Here is an 8937-nt window from a genome sequence, read left to right as displayed (position 1 = left end):
CGCGCGAAAAAAGAAATTCCCATTACTTTGGCGCCGGCGACGTCTACAACCCTACCGCCCGCGTCTTCCTCTTCTTCCGTTTCCTGCTCGCAACCCCCGCCGCCTTCGCCTCCTCCGCCCCTCGTCGTCGTCCTCGTAGGTTTCTCCCCTAGCAAGGGAATAAGTGAGTGAGGGAGGGGGAGGGAAGGGGAAACCGTGATGCACGCATGTGCCAGAACCATTCTATCGATTTCTCTGTTTCGCACGGTACTCACGGGGAGTCTCCGGTGTGTCGCGTCCGCGCTTCTCCCGCCGCACTAAACGCGCCACCCAAAACAGCCAGCCTCGCGTATACGGTCGTCACCAGGTTTCCTTTTCAAGGTTAACTCGTTAACCCTCGCTCGCCATCTACGTGTCAAGCAAACGTCGGCCGGTGGCTCGATTAGAATTGCCGAGGTGACCTTCGCGCGACTTGTCCCGCGTTGCTCCGATTGTGCGCCGCGATTTGTGCGAGTGACCGACAAGACAGTTTTTCGAAGAAGCACCCGGAATCACGAAGGCAACACGATCGAGAATATCTTCGTCGTCGTGTGAGATCGAGAGCCGGCGAGTATCCCGAACAGGATCGTAACGCGTACTTTTATTTTTCGGTGAGTAGATGTATTCGAAAAATAAGTATTTGCGAGATAGAGATCACAATTGAACACTGATAATCTCATTCAATTCAATTTTTGATGGCAAAATGTCGATAATCTTTTCGTATATCCTTGATAATTAGCTAAATACTTTTTTTACGGACCTGTGATGTGTCAAAAAGTGAATTCACCGGAGTTATAACAGTAGAAAAATGAGAATACAAAGTTGATCAATATTGGTTGGCAGTTCTCAAACCTTGAAATAAACTTCTGTGTTGTATGACGTTTCGTACACGCAACTGTTTGACAACACATTTTTTAGTTGTCATGTATTAGCGTCAGTTAGCGGTAGAAGAATTTCTTTTCATTCCATAATACAGAAAGGTTGGCAATATATAAATATTCAGTCCTCGGAATTTGAGTTTGTTTAGCGGATTATGTTGTGTCTGTTACCTGTTGTGAGAAATTTTGTTATTAGTACAAGTGCGTTTTTTCAATCTTAAGTTTTTTTTTTATCATAAAAGGAAAAATGTACGGATTTTTACATTATATCGTCAAAATAGTCATATTAACAATATGAATTTAATACATAACATTTTTAATTAATCTATATTGTGTGTGTATATGTGTGTGATGAATAATATATTAAATATAATCGGATCAATCATTATTCACTCGCATTATAATCTCGTTTTCATCATATAAATTTTCTGTTTGAAAAGTATATCCGCGTTTATAATAAAAATATCCGTTCATAATAAATCTGAAGATAAAAATAATTTTTTTTATGATAAATTTATATTTTTATAATAGTGAAAAATGAAAAATACATGTTTAATTAAAAATACAAATTTATATCAATTCTTGAATTGGCCTTTTGTAAGTTTGACCCGTTTATATTCATTAACTGGTATTCGTTAAAATTTTTTACAAATCTTTTACAAAGACCTTTTTACAAACTGCCACTGTGTATAGATTTCATTTACATTTTAACTGTCTTTCCAACCAATGCGATTTAACGGCATCGTTAATAACAAAGTTCTCGCCATATTCAACCGCTGTACAATGGCACGCGACAATTTTTCTCAGCGAATACCGTTACAAATATGTGAGGCTGTTAACGTAGCCGTGAGCGATGTTGGCCGACAATATAGTTTTTTTCTTTTTCACGGCATTTCTTTCCCTCCTTCTTCCATCCGCGATAAGCGCCGTTATCTTTCACCGCGTGGATAATCCAAAGAATCGTTTTAGCCCTTTAGGGACGGCGGCGTCGACTGCGAGCGCGTGTTATCAATGAACAGACGATGCATTGGAGCAAACGCGCAGCGAGTAATTCTCGTATACTTGTTACACAAATCGCGTCCAGAAAAGACCTCTCCCTCTCGCTCTTTCTCTTTCCGCATTGCCTCTCTTCTCCACCCGATTGGAGCAGCCGAGAGACTGCATCATCGCTCATTTATCCACTCTTTTAGCACCTACACCTCTCGTACCTATACACGCACACGCGAAAAGCGTGTTCTCGGTACTAGGTAATTTGAGAGCAATTTGAATTGACGTGCCGCACCGCACCGTTAGAGGAAAGTAATTACAGGGTGGTGAACTCTGGGCGAGAGAGCGACGGACTTCACCGGATTGTGCGATATGTACCAACCTGTCCATCTGTGTGTGTAATATATGCGAGGAGCGTATGCGGCGCACGTGTGCCCGCGTAGCTACGCACATATATTGTAGTTTGCGGTAACGTTGATTAAAATTACTATGCAAATTAGATGAAACCGGGAGATAGAGCGCGAGAGCCGGAACGGAGAGTAAGAAGTAACGAAAAGCTAACTCTCTCTCTCTCTCTCTCTCTTTCAGTCTCTCTTTTTCTCTCTCTTCATCGGGGAGGCGCAGAGAAGCTCGGCGGCGCGGTCGTTAACGTTTTTAGTAGCTTGTCTACAAATTTTGTCGCCGTCCGCACGATAAGCGGCTTGCTCTTAAACGACGCTACGACATAGATAAAAAATGGTCTTAATCTACAGTGTGCCGTGCCGGTTGTAATTTGATTATACATGTATGAATATATTTCTTAATTATTACTGCATGTACGTTATAATTGTCCCGATAATCTCTCAATAGTATATTTTTAATTGCACTAATAGATATATTAATAAATACAAAGCTGTTTTATTAAATATGTTTTGTAAATGGAAATATTTTTTATTGATATTCTTTCAAATTTTAAATATTAATAAACAAAATTCTCTCAAAGTTTTTTTATTCATAATTTACGATAATAGAATTTATATTTTAATTGCATATTCAGCTTACTATACATTTGCAATAAAGTATATGACAGAATTTTGTCGCGAATTATAAATTATTTAAAATATATACAGATACAAACATATACTTAATTCAAAAATATGTCAACTTTTATGCAGCGATAATGATTAAATTTCATCTAAACAAGTGCGTTTCTTCCTTTCGTGCTTGGATTGGCTTTTCTATTTGATTTCTATCTAGAAACCAAGAATGCAGGAATATTTCTTTCATATTGTCTCGGCGACTCGTGGCTCCCATCGATTTCTTGAAGGAACGCATGATTCCTTCCTGCCAATTCGGGCACTCGCAAGAGAGGAATGCACCTTCTCGCTAGATGGAGAGGAAGCATCGCGATTCCTCAACAAGCAGCGAGCGGCGTACAAGGCACGAGGGTAAGCTTCACCCTCGAGGCATGTGCGCGTGGGGCAGGCGAATTGATCGCGTTGGGGTAGAATCATCCATCACCGAGTGACAGTCCCGAGCTACCTATCTACCTACCCTATCCCGCAATCCCCTTCGTCCCTTCGCCAGCTTTGCTTCTCCTTCGACGAGAGGGACGAGGCGGCGAAGGGTGCAGGAAGGGTGAGTGTAACCGAGGCGGCGAGGGAGGATGATGGCAAATGGTAGCGGCCTCCAGCGACGGGCGACGAAGCAAGCAAGCAAACCCTCTCGACAATGCTCAAGCTGATCCTCCCTCTCTCGTCTGACGAGATACCGGGTGTTCCTTCTCTCAATTCTATATCCATCGCTACCCGCTTGTATTCGACTCCTCTACAACAAGCTGTTTTACCTTAATCGCCGTACTCTCGCTCGTCGCATTCTCGTGCATCATCTCGCGGTATTTAACCCAACGTTCTTGCGAGCTATTACGATGTACCGAACGAGTAGTAGTTTTGTTGAATGCTGGTATCAGCACTCTCCTCTATCATCGTTTACCGCTTGCATTATGGACGCTTCTCTACACGCTCATTTACATACATTACCCAATCATTAACAACTCGCTGCAACGCGTAGTATATTTTACCCATCCCGATACTATCGTGGATTAATAACTAGTTTAGCATCACATAATTTTGATATGTTACCAGCTATCGCTTCGGCAAATAAATTCTATGATAAATTTTGTGTAACCAATTCCACGTGTATTCGCCCGAAAAGGACGTTTTAATCGCCCTTTGCTCGCTAACAACGACGCGTTATCGTCCCGCATACATTCACGACGCTTGGCAATCACCGCGGGCGCCGCAACGGGTTTTTTTTAAAAAGATGCAAATGCAAAAGAAATCGAAGCGCGGCCACAAACGGTTACGCCGTACATTACGTACCACTTGTCGCGCACGATGAGCGATGAATATTTAGTCGGCTTCTCTGCCGCGCGGCAAGCGATCCCGCGGAAGAACGATAATAACGTTACTGTATCACATCGGGCTTGCCGTGCATTACTCGGCGACGGGTAATCGCATCACCGATTTCCAACCCCTCCGGCGCTGCGCCTCCTTGCCCAGCGTTGCCACAATTTTCTCGATCACGCGACACAAAGGGCGGAAATCAATAATACTAGGTAAAGTTCCTATTTCGAAACGAGCATTTCTTTTTCTAGCCAGAAAATTTCCGATATCGGTATTTCCATATTATTCCGAATTGATCCCGAATTGATATTCAATTTTTATAGATAATCGATTATTTATTTTAAACCAAGAACTATTATAGTCCAGATGTGCCCCTTTCACATTTTTCGCTTAAATCCTTATATTTATTGAGCTACAGCTAATATTTCAAAACTTGAATTATGCAACGCCTCATTTTCTATGAACTACAATGTCGAAAACGCGTTCTCCAAATTGTCACAAGGACAATGACCGTTCGCACTTCGGTTTCCCGGGGCCGACGCTTTAGAAAAGGCCGCGGGTATTAGATACGTACCGACCCTGCGCTCCTGTAATCTTGAGGCAATATTTGCGCTGCGCGTACTCAAATCCGCCCCGGGGGCGATATCACGCGCTCTGCCTCCGCCGCATTGCCGCCTACTGTTCGCGAACACCGATAATTTTGCACGTGTGGTTAGCGCCGTAATTGAAATGCTGTACAGAATATTCAAGAATATCGCACGATATCGGGAATAAATTCCTCTGAATTTAGAATCTTTCTCTGGGAGAGACTATCACTACAACTACCTACATCAAATAATCAATAAAAGTGCTTGTTAAAAACCTTCGTTTGTGACCTATTGTAGATAAAACATTGCAAATATCATATTGTAATTGTAATTCACGATATACATTTATTCTTCATGGTTGAAGAAGGATATCTGAAATTCTAACCAGAAAATGTCTACGAGGAGTCTGATAGCACATGTCATACAATAATCGATAATAGCCTTTAAAGATGAAAACGCTTAGCCGATCATTTTACGTCAATAGTGTACGGTTAATTACATCTTTGATGCACGACTGCATAAAGCGAGGAGGAGTTGCAGTTTTAGTACGTTGACAGCAGGAGACACGAGGGCGTTTATCACGTGGTGGGCGGAGGACGCACATGTGCGTTTTACATACGTCTCAATTATGCTTTATTCGCTCTCCGATAATGAATTTAGGAACTGCTCGCGTGGGATATAGCAAGCCCACCTACGTGATGTTCGCGACATTTAATATGAATCTCATCTGTCCGTACATTGAGTACAACGTCACGATATATATATATATATATCCGTTACTTTCTGATTATATTTTATTTCGATATATACAACAGTTACTTGATTGCACAAGATAAATGTAAAAAATTGAATAAATTTTCACAAATTATCTCATTGATTGTCGCGTGTTATTGATAACGTCAAGTATTTGCGCGTCCTGCATTTATAGAACCAAAGAAACGGAAAAGAATTTTATTTTTTGAATTCTATTTTATATATATTGATGTGGATTTTACCGTGCTATATGAAAACAAATAAATAGCTAAAAAATAAACGTATAATATATATTTTCTATTTATCAGGACGGTGGAATTTTAAAGAACTTTTACGAATATCATTGCATCAATCAAAACATATACAACACATTGCAATTTGATTCTCACGAAAGTAATCAATTTTTTATTAATAGTGATTACTTTAATAAAGCAAATGACGCAATGTTTCCGAGAAAAAGTGCGTTTTCCAGGCCGCCAATTTATCCAATTTTTCATGACGTCATCGCTCATGTATTTCGCTTTAATTTGATCGGTATCATCAATTCATTCGATCGCGCTCTACATAATATTGCATCGACGGCGCGTGCAAGACGATTTGTTTCAATCGCCCTATGAGGAGCTCTTTTGAGGTTAACGCTATGCGTGGTACATTCGAGGTGAGAGAGCATTGTGATCTCATAATGGACCAATATTTGCAATATGCACGCAAGGGGGTTACTGCGGCTTACACTCGCTCGCAACCCTTGCTAGTTAACACATTGCCGAAATTTAATGAAATAATTACGAGCGAGACTTTTCCGCACGGAGATGACATAATGATTGAGTTTTTTTAACACTGCGTTGTTAATATAAAAGACAACAAAATTTCGTGCATTACGTAAAAGTAATATTTTTTGGCCATAGCAATTAATATCAAATATATTCTGTTGAAAATCTATTAATGTTAGAATGTAAATCTTAAATCTTTTTAATAGTTTTATATGAAAATTAGGATTACTTCTTCATGATTCGCGCGCAAAATCTATGTGCAAAATCCTTTTAATTGCAATTAATATCAAATATATTCTGTTGAAAATCTATTAATGTTAGAATGTAAATCTTAAATCTTTTTAATAGTTTTATATGAAAATTAGAAATACTTCTTCATGATTCGCGCGCAAAATCTATATGCAAAATCCTTTTAATTGAAAGAAAAAAAAAAAGTTAAATAAATATCGAATGTTCAATAACTATTTTTCCTAATATTTAAAATTTGAATTAAATCTTAAATGAAACAAGATTGACCTCGCCTTTTTACAATGGCCACGACATTCATACAATATAGAATTAGGATGTGTCGGAAAGAACGAACGTGTGAAGGTGCATGTTTATGCGACTAGTACAGCGGGCTAATTTCGTCGGTTATGCCGAATCTGTCGACTTTATTGAGCATCGTTGCGCGTGGGACGGTGTTTCGGTTGGTCGGCTATTCATATGAAGACGTAATTGGGTCGGTTGACAGTTTCCGAGTCGCTCATTTGACATGTGACATGATTCAGAAGCGTCGAGTCGTTGTCACATCTTCAATTGGCTCCTCCGCTTCGAGCAATCAGCGTCCCGCGCCAACAAGAATCGCATCGCCTTCGTCATCTTTGTCCACTATCGCTTATCTTTGTCGCATTGCTCTTTGTTTGCCACTTCGAAGTTTGTCCAACAACCGCGGCCCCCTTTCTTTCCACGATGTACTTGAGCAATTCCTCTCGCGACGGATTAATATACATAAGTATCTACATTTTCTTGATTAAAATCGTTTATATATATGATATATATCGAAGCGTTTATAGAACACAGAATATTTTAGACGAGAAATAAAATTTTTTTTTTTTACGGTTCTATTTTTCGCACATAAAAAATGTGTTTAATATTTGAAAAGGCGTTGATTAGAAATTTATTTAATATCTCCTCGACTTTCTTAGAAAATCAGCCAAATCGATTTATGAGTAGAGATATTATACAGCAAGAAATTAATATATCATCGTGTACGTTATAAATCCAATCATGACTTTTAAAGAACAGGCGTGCTATTGACATCTTCTTTAATGTCAATTGGCGCCGGGTAATCCAGGAAGAAGGAAATATCGTACAACCAGGAAGATCGTGGCAGCTGAAAGGTTAATCGTACGGCGTGGATTTTTTCCATCGATATGTCAATCATATCGGTTGCAGGTGGCGGGTTCCGGATATCGATAACGGTATATAGCCCCTCCGTAATGCACGTTATTATGCACGCATGGTCAGCGTTACACCTGTCTAACACGATGGTAAATAGAAATCCTACGCGATAACGAGCGACGACGACGAACGGCGAGGGACGCGAGATTCGTTGGTGTTCGGTTCACTATGCGGCTCTCCTCGGAATTTGTTTATCAAAGCGTTTAGTCGGAAATGATAATTCCCGGCCGGCATTAATCGTAATTATACCCGACGCGCTAACTATACGTTATTAGATGTCCGCCAAGTGCCTGACAAACAACTTGTGCGCGGTGTCGAGATCCGTACATATCCGGTGTTCCCGGTCTCATCGGAGGCCGATCGTTGGAAGACCACAATCCGACACTGAAAATCCGCAGTAATCTCTCGCGATTCCTCGTAAGGTCGTTTGCAAAATGTAGCAAAACATCGGACGAGAAGAGCGTAATAAGAAGTGGATAATGCGACACCGACGACGTGCATTAATCGAGCGGTGGATGAAGCGTTCACCGTGCGAACTTGATGCGTTATCAAGCGGGATCGATCTTCGACGAGACGGGCACGCGATTGAGCACCTCTGCGCGGTTGGCAACAAATCAGCATGACAAAGAGTGCGGGAAGGAAGAGGTAGTGGTGGTGCTCGAGCGCGTTTGGCTCGGTATACGCGCTGCCGGTTGAAGACTAAAGGGGTGTGTGGCCAGTGAAATCTGTCACCCGGATGTCAATCAATATTTCGTGGGGTTCGTACGCGCGCCCCCCTCAACCAACCTTCTGCTCAGCCTCTCTTATCCGCGCGTCCCCCCCCCCCCTCCCCCTGTGCGTATGCTCGTCTATGGCATCTCTCTCGTGTGTACGCGTCAACCGGCTAGGCGAAATCTGCAGGACCGCGTGTGCGACCGCCGCTAATGTACGAATGACAAACGGACAACAAACCCTTCCTCGAGGTGATTAATTTTCTAGTGGAAATTAATCAAGAGGAAAAAATACGTGCCAGGCGTGCGCGAACGAACAATGAAGCGATCTGATGGGAATGTAACAGCCGGTCGTAATCGTCCGGCGTAGTCGTATCGCCCCCCCCCCCCCCCCCACCAAATAACTA

General features: G+C 41.5%; 1 protein-coding gene across 1 annotated transcript in view; it reads left to right on the top strand.

Annotated features, from left to right (window-relative positions):
• Positions 1-308: 308 nt before the first annotated feature.
• The window catches only part of LOC115240784 (frizzled-2), an 87487-nt gene continuing 78858 nt past the window's right edge, over positions 309-8937 (top strand). Inside the window, exon 1 of the mRNA XM_029816142.1 lies at positions 309-629. The gene's annotated coding sequence lies outside the window, so the exon portion shown is untranslated. The remainder of the gene's footprint in view (positions 630-8937) is intronic.

Source organism: Formica exsecta, unplaced genomic scaffold, assembly GCF_003651465.1.
Source record: "Formica exsecta isolate Colony F162 unplaced genomic scaffold, ASM365146v1 scaffold451, whole genome shotgun sequence".
Classification (NCBI taxonomy): domain Eukaryota; kingdom Metazoa; phylum Arthropoda; class Insecta; order Hymenoptera; family Formicidae; genus Formica; species Formica exsecta.
This window is presented reverse-complemented; position numbering and strand designations above follow the sequence as displayed.